Consider the following 12,042-nt stretch of genomic DNA (forward strand, 5'->3'; position numbering starts at 1 on the left):
AGTGATACTTGGTGAGAGTTCAATAAATATTAATTATTGTTATCATCAATATCAGCAGCAGCTTAAAAATGAGGAAATTATGAATTAAGGGAAGTGAAAATGAAGAAAGACGAATCTACAAAAGATGAAGATGGATTGCGTGTGAAGAATCAGAAAGAGGAACTAAGGATGACCTCGGGCTCCTGGCTTTGGCAGTGGAAGGGTGTAGATGAGTAGTGGTTGCAGAAGTAGCTGGTTGGCTACATATTACCATTTTACCCTTCTTGCTTGGTAACAGAGCTTCAGTTTTATCCAGGGTGGCAATATATTCCATTAATGTTCATATATCTCAGTATCACATTCAGCTTTAGCTGACTTTCCTCATTTCCTCCTTCCTGCTGCCTAGAATCCCACACAATTGCAGGATCTCTAGCAGCTGTCTTGGACCATGAGGTGATCCTGATGACAGAGACCATGTTCTACAATGTTGGGGCAGAAAGATAGAAGTAGCCTGGATGTGACAGCTAGGAAGCCACCATACCAGCCTTGATTGGCCTAGCTCTGAATTTCTTTTCTGTGAGAGCCCAATGTCTATTTTAACCCACTGTTATTTGGAGTTTTCTGTTATTCAGTCCTATTCCTAGCTAATATAGGGTGGATGATGATGCTATTCACAAATAGACACTATAAGAGGAGAGAATTTTGTCTGGTAAAGGTGGGAGAAAAGATGGCTTCAGTTTAAGAGAAGTTCTTCTTAAGGTACCTGTGGGACCAAGTGGAAGATAAATGTTCATGAAGTAATAACAGTCATAGAGTCATGGATAAACACTGTGAAGAGGATCAGGATATGGTACCCCAAGATATGCCACGTTGGCGTAAGGCTTATTTTGAGCTGAAGGCAATTGAGAATCAATGGATGCAAGAAGGGCTCTTTCTCCTTCTTTATCTGCCTAAAAGCAGAGCATGTATTTCCCTCATGAAGGTATCCCTCTCTCCTGAACCATGAAGAGGAGAGCAACTCTTTATCTCTGGAGATGAAGATGAGTCAGTATAAACAAATCTCACTAAAATAATCCCCGTCTTCCATTAGCTTCCCCCATGTATTTCCTAGCCACTTCCCCTGGATTTACCATCCCTTAAAGCCCAAACCCACTTTCCTTTGTTAAAAATGGTATATAAGCCCCTAAGTCAAACCACGTCTTTGAATTTCACTTCTTTTCTGTGAACTGCCAGGCAAAAAATTAAAATTTTATTAAATTTTATGCAATAAATTTTTTACTTTTTACTTATCTTTATAGGCGGCATTTTTATATCTAGTAATAGTACATAGAAATAGTTAACTATTGTCAACATGAGTAAGGATGAGCTAAGCCTTAGCAGTCCCAGATAATCATGTTCTAAGGCTAATTAATGAGTACACATTTAGTTCGCCATAAGACAATCAGCCTTTTTCTGACTAATTCTCACTATATCAAGTTAATGAGGTAGAGCTCAGATTTAAGTCCAGGGCATCCCGCAGTCGCCACCTCCAAGAAAATGATATTTTCATTGTGATAGTACTAAAAGGTTTTTAAAGGAATTATTGGTGTGCCTGAGATTTCACTTTTTTAATAAAAAAAATCAGCCAAAGCTTTTTTAATTTCTAATTCCGGCCACTTTAAGATTGTAGAAATAGAGTCTAGTCAAATAATATTAGTGGTATCATACAAATCTTTGGTATTAAAGCTTCTGTTGGGCATGCACATGTTGCACCCACGCACACTCCACTAGTCAATCCAAGGTACAAGGCCAAAACCAAAGCCTGAACTCTGCTCAAGGAAACATGGCAGGGGTGGAGAAAATAAATAACGTGGACAAATAAAACACTCTATTTATTAATTATAATGACCCTGAGTAATTTGAAATGGAATGCACTAGACTATTCTGGATAAAGTTCTAATTGAAGGCAAAGGCCAAGAAACACTCAGAAAGCAACCTGGACCTCACCAGGTTGACGGTAGAGGTTTTTTCAGATTCTAGAAACTTAATTACTTTTGCAACATCCACATTTGTTATCTCTGATTAGTTACCACCACAATCAGCATACTCGTTCGCTGGGCCCACCGTAACAAAGTCCTACAAACTGGGTGGCTTCAACAGAAATGGACTGTCTCACAATTCTGGAAGCTAGAAGTCCAAAAAGAAGGGGTCAGCAGGGTTGGTTCCTTCTGAGGACCAAGGGAAGGGTTGTCTAGGCTCTCTCCTTGGCTTCTAAACAGCCACCATTACCCGGCATTCTCCCTACCGGGTGTCTGTTTCCAAACATTTTGATTAAGGACTTTATAAAAGGTTACGTTTTATTAAGGGAATGCCCTACTCCAGTACGACTGCGTCTTAACTAATGATATCTGCAACGACCCCATTTCCAAATAAGGTCATATTCTCAAGTACTGTGGGGTTGAACTTCAATATATGAATTTGGGGGAACGTAATTCAACCTGTATTAGGCAACACTAAAATCCTTAGCAGACCTGGCTTGTTTTCATGAAACAGCAAGGAATTGGAGAGCTGCTCTCCCACTCTACAGCCTTTCTTGTCTAGAAAGGAAATCCAAGTAGTGAATTTTAGCAGCTTACAAAGGAGAACCATGAGCTGAATCCCCTTAGCACACTATACTGAGAACTGACGTCCCCTGCCCACTGATAAGACCAGTGCACAGGACGTATCCAAATGAACAAGTTCTGTAGAGACACCGATATCTAGGAGGATTCACGCTCAAGGCAAATTCATTATCTAAGCTGAGTACTTGTAATTTACCTAAGCTCCCTCACATAGAGACCACATAGAATTTGTGCTGCATATTTTTTTTTTTTTTTTTTTTGAGGAAGATTAGGCCCGAGCTAACATCTGCCATCAATCTTCCTCTTTTTTCTGAGGGCGACTGGCCCTGAGCTAATATCCGTGCCCATCTTCCTCTACTTTATATGTGGGACACCTGCCACAGCATGGCTTAACAAACGGTGCATAGGTCCACACCCGGGATCCCAACCAGCGAACCCCAGGCCACTGAAGCAGAACATGCGAACTTAACTGCTGCGCCACCGGGCTGGCCCTGCATATTTCTGACTAAACATGTAGTAGGCTGGTTCTCCATCCTGAATAGGCTGAAAGTGGGAGGGCAGGCGGCTTAGAGTGCTGGGCAGCCTGTTCCCACTCCTGGTGGTTCCAGAAGGAGCCAGCAGCCAATAGGTAAGGCCTCTGCTTCAGGGCACCGTGAACGATTTCACTAGAACTCTGCCTGCTCTCAACACCTGTCTTCCTTCGACCTTTCTTATTTTAATAAAAGCCACATTCTATCCGGCACTGCAGGGAGCAATACCTCTTCTTCCTCTTCCCTGGGTGAATCCGTTGCTCTCTAGAAAGGTTACTCCTTTCATAGTGAGACAATGTTAGATACCAGCTGACGCCCGCTGCCCTTTCCTAAAGTAAATTATCATTGTGCGCTTAGATAGGATTTACTGTCTCCTAGCTCTTTCTCTGTCTCTCTCTCATCCTTTTGATTCTTTTCATTTTCTTTATAAACCCTTGCCCTTCTCCCATGCCCACCCCCATCCCTACCCTGCCTCCTTCCTACACTCTCTCTCTCTCACACACACACACACAAACACACACACGTTTACAGATCTCTTACCTATAAAGCCTCAACCTGGCAGCTCAGAAAAGGAAGGGGGACGCTGCTGCATACAGCTTTTGTGTTCCCATTAAAAGTTATGAACTGATTGTAATAGACACCACTGTCACATTCCAAGCCCTGGCTTGAAGCAGAGCTGGAGTACAGATCCCTTCCCACATCAAACCTTTTCTCAGCATCAAAAGGCCCCATGACTCAGCCGCAGACACAGGCACAGGCACAGGCAGAATCTCGGCTGGGTCTGCCTGGAAGGGGTTAACTAGGGAATGACCACGGGTTCTATTCAAGTTTCTTGCAGCTGAGCTAAGCTCCTGACGCAGTGATGTTCATCAGTATCCATGCCCTGGTACAATATTAAGAAAGTATCTCAAACATCACCTCAGTCAAAGACTGTGCTGGGTTTATAGACAGCAAAGACTGGACAGTGCCTCTTGCACCCAGAGGTAAGGGACTCGTCTAAAACTCTATTAAATATAATATGAGGCTGGGGAGGGAGCCGAGACTCTGATGAGCCCACTTGCACTCCTAGGGCCCTCATCTCAATCTGCTTCCAGGTAAACCCTGAGTCAAGCTATCAAGTTTCCTTTCCAAGGTTTTCTACCCCCTGACAAAATCTAGAGGGAGGTAAATATTGTCCTTGGTACTTCTCCCCACAGCTTTTGCTCAAAATCATCTTAGGGGCCTAGGCAACACTCCTAAGCTCCAGGAAGACACACACAACTGCCAACTGGATCTATCCATTTCAGCATCATATGGAACCACAAACACCAGGTGTCAAAAACTAAACTGACTCCCACCCCCCAACAACATCACCCCAGCTTCCACCCACCCGGCCTCAAGCTCCTGCTCCATCACCCCTCACACCTCACAGCTTACACCTCACACCCAATGGACCCTCTCCTAAATGCTTTGGACTGTCCCTTCTTTGTCCCACCACCTTTTTGAAGCCTTCCTCATTGCGTGTTTAGACGAGATCATGAGGCAGTGGGCAGGCACTTGAACTAGGGAGACCTGTGCTCAGACCTGAATCTTTCCACTAACCTGCCAAGTGGTTTGGAACAAGGCAATAACTTGCTATCCTTAGTTTCCTCACGTCTAAAATAGGATCCAATTCCACCTTTGCAAGATGGTGGGAGGATTGATGAGGCAGTCTATGTAGAGAGGTGCTCTCAATCTCCTTGACTTCTGAATTCAGTTCTAGTGCCCTTCACATTATATTTCATGGGAATAGTGCCCCCTGGGGGCCAGTGACCCTGTGTGCCTGACCCTTAAACAATAATATGGATTCTCAAACTTTAAGATTTATTCAAATTATTTCACTATTTTACTTAACCTATGATATTTAAGTGATTTTATGTAGAAAGAATATTATTTTAGATCTATATATCTAGAAAGATTGTATTGTAAAGTTTATACTAATATAATCTTAATATATATTCATTTACTCAATAAATATGGATTGAGGCCATAAGCTGTGCCAGGTACTGTTCTGATTCATAAAGGCACATCTTAATTTATTCTCATTTAATAAGAGAGATGTTGTTTAATTTATCCTAAATTGTTGACATATAAAAAATATTTTCATTGACAAAAGTAAAATCCAAGCTGGCATCATATCACATGATTTGAAGACTGAATTTATACCAAAATATGTAGTCAAATCAACCCTATGTTAAGCCATTAAGTCTAGGCAAAAATTGCTTTTACTACCTAAACTTATGAATTCACTCATTTTGCATTAAAATATGAAGGGATTTAACATTTGTATATTTTATTTCTTATTGACAAGATGAGCAAAGTTTGTATTTGCAAGCACTTCTCTGCAAATGACCTATCTTGGGTATGGATGGCCTTTACTCACATTAAATGAAAAGGAAAACTAGTATATAAACACCACTCTGTTTTCTCTTTTTTTTATATTTTAGGCCAGAGACATTCAACGTGTCACTAAAACATTTGATCAGTGGAAGATAACTCAAACCAACGATAAAGATCTACCTGAAGGAAATTTGCAGAAATATTTTCGATTTCTACTCCTAACTTGTTATGTTTTAAAAATCTGTGCTCCTTACACTTCCTTTCTTCAAACCACAGCACATTATAAGAATATGTTGAACAATAATTGGCTGAGAGTAAGAACTGAAAGCATATGGAGATCATCATGGTAGCTCCTGGCATTCAGCTGAGCGGTAACCGTTCTCCAAATGAGGGAATCACAAGGCACTCATTTAGAACACACTCAGAAGATCTCATGTTGTTCCCTTTTTAAAGGACAAAAAAATACTCAAATACCATTATATGCATTTGTTCATAGAAACTGAAATCCCCTGCTGCTGCCTCTAGCGATGTGGTCACCCTGGACACCTTTGCAAACCAAGCACCTAGGAGCACTTAGCAGGTGGTAGATCTCACTGTTTCCTGTCGCCCATTCAGTAGATGTTTTGAGCACATCCTGTTGCCTAAGATAACATCCATTCCATCCATTCTAAAATCTAAATTGATATCATTGCTCCCGTCTAAAACCTTTCATTAGCTCTCCAGAGATTTGGGGATGAAACCCAAATGCCTTTGCAAGACATACACACCACCACACACCACCTAAGCACAGCCATTCCGTCCATGCTTTTTATAGACACCATTCCACTGTGCACTTCCCTACTTTTCCCAGAATGTGTCCCCTACTCTCTGCTGGGAAGTCTCACCCACTTTCCACTCAGCTAGCACCTTCACAACCTCCTAAAACTTCAAAGTTGACTCTTAGAAGGAACCTCCCTGACCAAAATGGCTGTCTTTCCTCCACTCCCACACATGCTTCATTTTCTGAAGATTCATTCACAACACCACTACGATTCTTGCCTTAACACGTAAGGTAACTGAGATGTGATGAGGGATGCCTCCCTTCTGACCTTCCCTTCACTCTCACTTAATTATAGAGCTCTTAATTATAACAACCAACCCGAGAACCGCAAAGGCTGAGATCCATAGAGATTGTTCTTACTGCTCGTCAGTGGAGTACTGGCCGTGGCTTCACTTCTTGTCTTCTGGAGTCCAGGTCAGAGGAACCGTCCCCATCTGAGACTTACTTATCCCTTAGCAGAAAGAGAGAAGCAGGAAAGCTGGAGAAATATTCTGATGGTTCCTAAAGCTTCTCCTGGGAACTGGCATACTGCCCTTTCCAACCATACTGGCCAAATCAAATCATATGGCTAAGCCCGATATAGGTGAGGTGGGGAAGCATACTCCTCCCATGGCAGGCATGGTAAATCTCATGACAACAGGCAGAAATGAATACTCATCTTACAGGAGGGAAAGAGAACATAATCAGGCGCAATAATGCAATCTGCTCCAGGCGAAGAGCTTTCCTCTTCCATCTTCACTAATAGAAATGATGTCCGTGTATGGTTGTGCCGTGCCAATAGGGCAGAGCCCCTCGGCACCCATCTCGGGGTATGCAGCAGCTCCAGGTTTCCTATTTTCTTGTGTTGAGCCCCAAGGACTTCCATCTATTTTTTCCAATCCCGCTTCAAAACTGCCGGCTCAATTTTATTTCATAGGGTTCTATTCCCTACTTCTCCCAAGACTTAGTGTGTAAAAGAATTCGTTGTTCTCATCAAGTTCCTTCTTTACACTCTCCACCAAAACAAACACACAAGCCCTTCTCCTATTCTTGCTCAGCGTGAAAGTCAACACAGCAGTGACAAAATGGCCAAAGTGAGAAACTGCTAAGGCTCAGTGAGCCCCCCAAAGTCCCCTCACTCATACCTGACAGCCTTTCTTAGCAAAAATGTGGGAGCTCCAGAATACCCTTTTGAAGATGGACTCTCTCACCCTCTTCAATCTCTCACTTCACCTATCTTCAGTCCTGTAGGGCCTGGGCCTTGCTTGCTCAGCAAGAACCCACAAGCCCACTGCAACCATGTGTCCTTCCAGCCCCCTTCTGGGCAGGATGCCAAACTTCTGGGCATGATGCCCAGCTGCTGGGATTTGTAATGATCCAGGACCTGGCCAGCCAGGATCTTATCTTATCTCACTCAAAGAACATCACGTCTTAAAGGAACACAGAGCCCCTCCACATGAGCTACTGTTCCTGGGAATGCGGGCCATACCAGGGACAGCCCCTCTTGGCAAGCACACAGCCTTTGTGCCCCCCTGCCTATATAAGCAGCCCCTTCTTGCGGTGCACAGCTCCGTGCAGCCGGCCAACACTGGATGCTCCCCATAAGTCACTCCCAATAAACCTGTAAGTCTCATTTGCCGTCTCCAGATCTTTTCTTTAGTCTCCACAACCCATCCCACACTGCTTATCCAACTGGATGTATGGCCAGACAAGTCCAAAGGCTTAAAATACAAAAACAGTTGAATTTGGTGTGAAGCTAATAAAACTTAATCTTCAGGGTTGTGTTATTTTCCTATGCTGCCGCAATAAATTACCACAAACTTGGCAGCTTAAAACAACAGATTTTTATTCTATCACAGTTCTGGAGCCAAAAGTCTGAAATCAGTATCACTGGGCTCAAATCAAGGTGTTGGCAGGGCCGCACTCCTTCCACGAGATCTAGGGGACAGCCGTTCCTTGCCTCTCCCAGTTTCCGGTGGCTCCCAGCTTCCTTGATTTGTGGCCATGTCACTCCAGTCTCTGCCTCCATAGTCAGATTGCCTTGTCCTCTTCTGCCAGTGTCGAATCTCCCTCTGCCTCCGTCTTATGAAGAAACAAGTGATGGCATTTAGAGCCGGTCCAGACAATCCAAGATAACCTCCCCATCTCAAGATCCTTAACTTAATGACATCTGCAAAGATCCTTTTCCCATTTAAGGTGACATTCACAGGCTCCAGGGATTAGGAGATGAGTGTCTTTTAGGGGGCCATTTTCAACCTACCACAAGGGCCCTCACCTGCTTAAGTTCTTCTCTATAACTGGGAGAGAGGGTTGCAAGAGGTTCTCCCAGCAGCTGGCACCTGCTCGGCCAGAAGCCATGAAGGAGCCTAAGAAGGGACACCACCAATGAGGGCTTATGAAGCTGAAAGGAACTTTTTTAAATGACCAACCATAGAGAACTCACTGGGATCAACTGTGCTAGAGAAAATGCTGAATTAATGTTCTACCCATATTATAGGAAATATGACATCGTTCTTGCTATATAAAGAGGCAATTAACCTAGCAAGAGCCAAATCTTGCAAACATTTTCAGTCCATCATTTAGTTAAATTCATAACAATAGTATTTATATTCTGGATTGGTGAATGATTTCAATTACAGTTTTGAGATGATCTGGGCTTTGTTGTGATCCTTGTTCTCCAGATGGTCCATAGGACACCATCTCCCAGTTACCCAATCAAACCCTAGCTGAGTTGCAACTGTGAAATCATTTGGCAGACGTAAACGAAGTCCCAAATCCTTGAGTTAATCAAGAGGAATAAGGTGCTGGTTGGGCATGACTCAATCAAGTGGAAGCCCTTTACATAGCCCACGGACCCTCACGGAGGTTCCGGGACTGCAGGCAGCCGAGGGGAAAGGACACAGAAAATGAGTTCTACATTCCCTGAGGCTCAGCTTAATTCAAGCAGCCTACACATAGAAAATGAAAAGAAGCCGGAACATTCCCCTGATGGCTGGGAGCTGACTGAGCCAACACTGGTGAGTTGGATCGGAAAATGCAGGAAGCTGAGAGAGAACTTCATGGAGGAAAGAGAAAAGCAGGATCTGTCTGGCCCATCTTGACCATCAGCAATCCTGCTACATCTTCAAACTGTTTCATAAGCAGAGAGCCATCAGCCGAGAACTGTATGAATATTGCCTGAAAGAAGGCTACGCAGATCCAAACCTGATTGCCAAGTGGAAAACACGTGGTCATGACAATTTGTGTTGCCTACAGTGTATTTGGATTCTGGGATGCAAACTTTGGAAGAAATTGCACCTCCCAGGTTTCCTAAAGCCAGCAGGAAGCAGGCAGACTGGTGGAGGGTGTGCCCTGTGGTTGCAGGGGCTGTTCTGGTTGAGGTGGCTGTCGCCGGGACTCTTACTCTGCCCTGGACTTTGAACTTCGACAGTGGCCGAGATGGCACAAAAGCTCTGCTCCCCTGAAACTGGTGTACGTTGAGGTCATCAGGATCTTCCTGGGTGCTCTGCACTCTGAACCCTCTGTAGTCTCTCCATGCCCGTTTCCTGGTTTCTCCCAACACACCCCCCCCCCCCAGCCCTCCCCAGCAGTAGTGGTGGACCTCTGCTGCCCCTGAACCAGATCCAGAACTTCAAGACAATTGGAACCTTCATCTCAATCCCATTTGAAAGACAAGGGGGTATCTCAGTTCCATATACTCATGACTACTTCCTTTTCCTAAACCCAATGTCATGGACATAAAATTGAAAAACTAAACAAATGAATAAATAGTCACTAGAAAGGAAACTGACTCCCGCCACCTTAGGGTACTTCACGTGCAGGAAGACAGCAATCAGGGGACTTTGAGCAAATGGCCTCAAATGTCAAAGGGAGGAAAAATGCAGCCTCGTGCTTTCAGATTCTCTCCACCAGGGGGCGAGTGGTGAGCCTTTGAAAAAACAAAAATCAAAGATTTTGCATACGTGACTTGTATTTCCTTCCAAGTACGAGCCGGAACTTTGCTCTCTAGGAATGTGAGGTTAAGCCCAGGAAAAAGGAAATAGAATTCAGCTCCAAGATTATGGAAGGATTTCTTTTGGCCAGACTCCTGCCTTCTATTTTCTCTCTGGAGCTATAACTGCTGAACCGGAAGCAGAGATTTTCCCCAACCCTTCCTGGTCAATAAACGGTTGTTAAGCTTTTCAGCAATAAGTCCCCTGTGTTCTTCATGTCCTTAAATGTGGGTGGGGGAACTACTGTCCACTCTTAAGAGGTAAAAGTTTACTGCTCTTATGAGCCTGAAATATTCATGCTTGAAACAGAAAGCATTGCCCAAAATCTTGACTTACACTTTACCACATAAAAATAGCATTGATTGCCTTGTATTGTAAGGTGCTTAACAATTTAAAAAATAAGAAGAGACATTGGAGTCAGAAATCCTGAACTTCCATGCTGGCTTCAACTCTTAAAATGTGAAACTTTGGTCAAGTTGCAGTGCGTAAGAGCTTCAGTTTCAATGTCTACAAAATGATACTAATGATTGTCTGGGAAACTAAGTGAGAAGATGCATATAAAATCCCAAGGCCTGGGATGCTCAACATCACAGTCATTAGGAAAATGCAAATCGAAATCACAATAAGATACTACTCAACATCCATTAGGATGGCTATTATCAAAAAAACAGAAAATAACAAACGTTGGTGAGAATGCGGAGAAATTGGAATCTTTGTGCATTGCTGGTGGGAATGTGAAATCGTGCAGCTGCTGTGAAAGGCACTTTGGCAGTTCTTCAAAAAGCTAAATATAGAATTTTCATATGATCTAACAATTCCAATTTCACTCCTAGGTATATACTCAAAGGAATTGAAAGCAAGAATTCAAGCAGATACTTGTACACCAATGTTCACAGCAGCACTATTCACAATAGCCAAAAGTGGGAACAACCCAAGTGTCCATCAACAGATGAATGGATAAACAAAATGTGGTATATCCATGTGATGGAATAGTATTTAGCCATAAAAAGGAATAAAGTTCTGACAAATATTATACATAAATGAACCTTGAAAACATTATACTAAGTGAAATAAGCCAGACACAAAAAGACAAATACTGTATGATTCCATTATCTGAGGTATCTATGAGGTACCTAGAATAGGCAAATTCATAGAGACAGAAAATAGATTAGAGGTTACCAGAAGCTGGGGGGAGGGGAGAAATGGGAAGTTATTGCTTAACAGTTATAGAGTCTTTTGGGGGGTAACAAAAAAAAGTCTTGGAAAAAGATACTAATGATGGTAGCACAACATGGTGAATGTAATTAACACTGCTAAATTTTACATAATTTTATGTTATGTATATTTTACCACAATAAATAAATTTTAAAAATAGTAGTAATTGGGTGGATTTAGAACAATTTAGCATGCCAAATGAAGAACAGATTTGTAAGTGGCATTTTCTAAGTGACTGCATTTGGTGATTAAATTTCCTTTTCCACAAAAAAAAAAATCCCAAGGCCTGCCACATAACTCATTCAAATCACATCTGTATTCAGCTCCCATGTGTTGAGTTTCTTCTGGCCCACTTGATCTTCCCAGAAATCCTGCGAGGAACCCAAGAAGCATGGCCAAGACACCTGCTGTCCCGGCACAGTATCCTCCAGAGTCCCCTCTAGATGCAAATAATCACTTAGTCTCAGGCAGAGAGGACAGGAGCAGAAAGAACACAGTGAAGGGAGAGACAGCAGAAGAGAACATTCAGTGAGCGAGTGCCCTGTGTGCCAAGTATGTTACATGTGTTC

General features: G+C 42.9%; 1 pseudogene; it reads left to right on the forward strand.

The window, feature by feature from the left end:
• Positions 1-9,172: 9,172 nt before the first annotated feature.
• On the forward strand, positions 9,173-9,645 carry LOC103541242 (protein BUD31 homolog pseudogene; annotated as a pseudogene).
• The last annotated feature ends 2,397 nt before the right edge of the window (positions 9,646-12,042 follow it).

This window comes from Equus przewalskii, chromosome 28, assembly GCF_037783145.1.
Source record: "Equus przewalskii isolate Varuska chromosome 28, EquPr2, whole genome shotgun sequence".
Classification (NCBI taxonomy): Eukaryota; Metazoa; Chordata; class Mammalia; order Perissodactyla; family Equidae; genus Equus; species Equus przewalskii.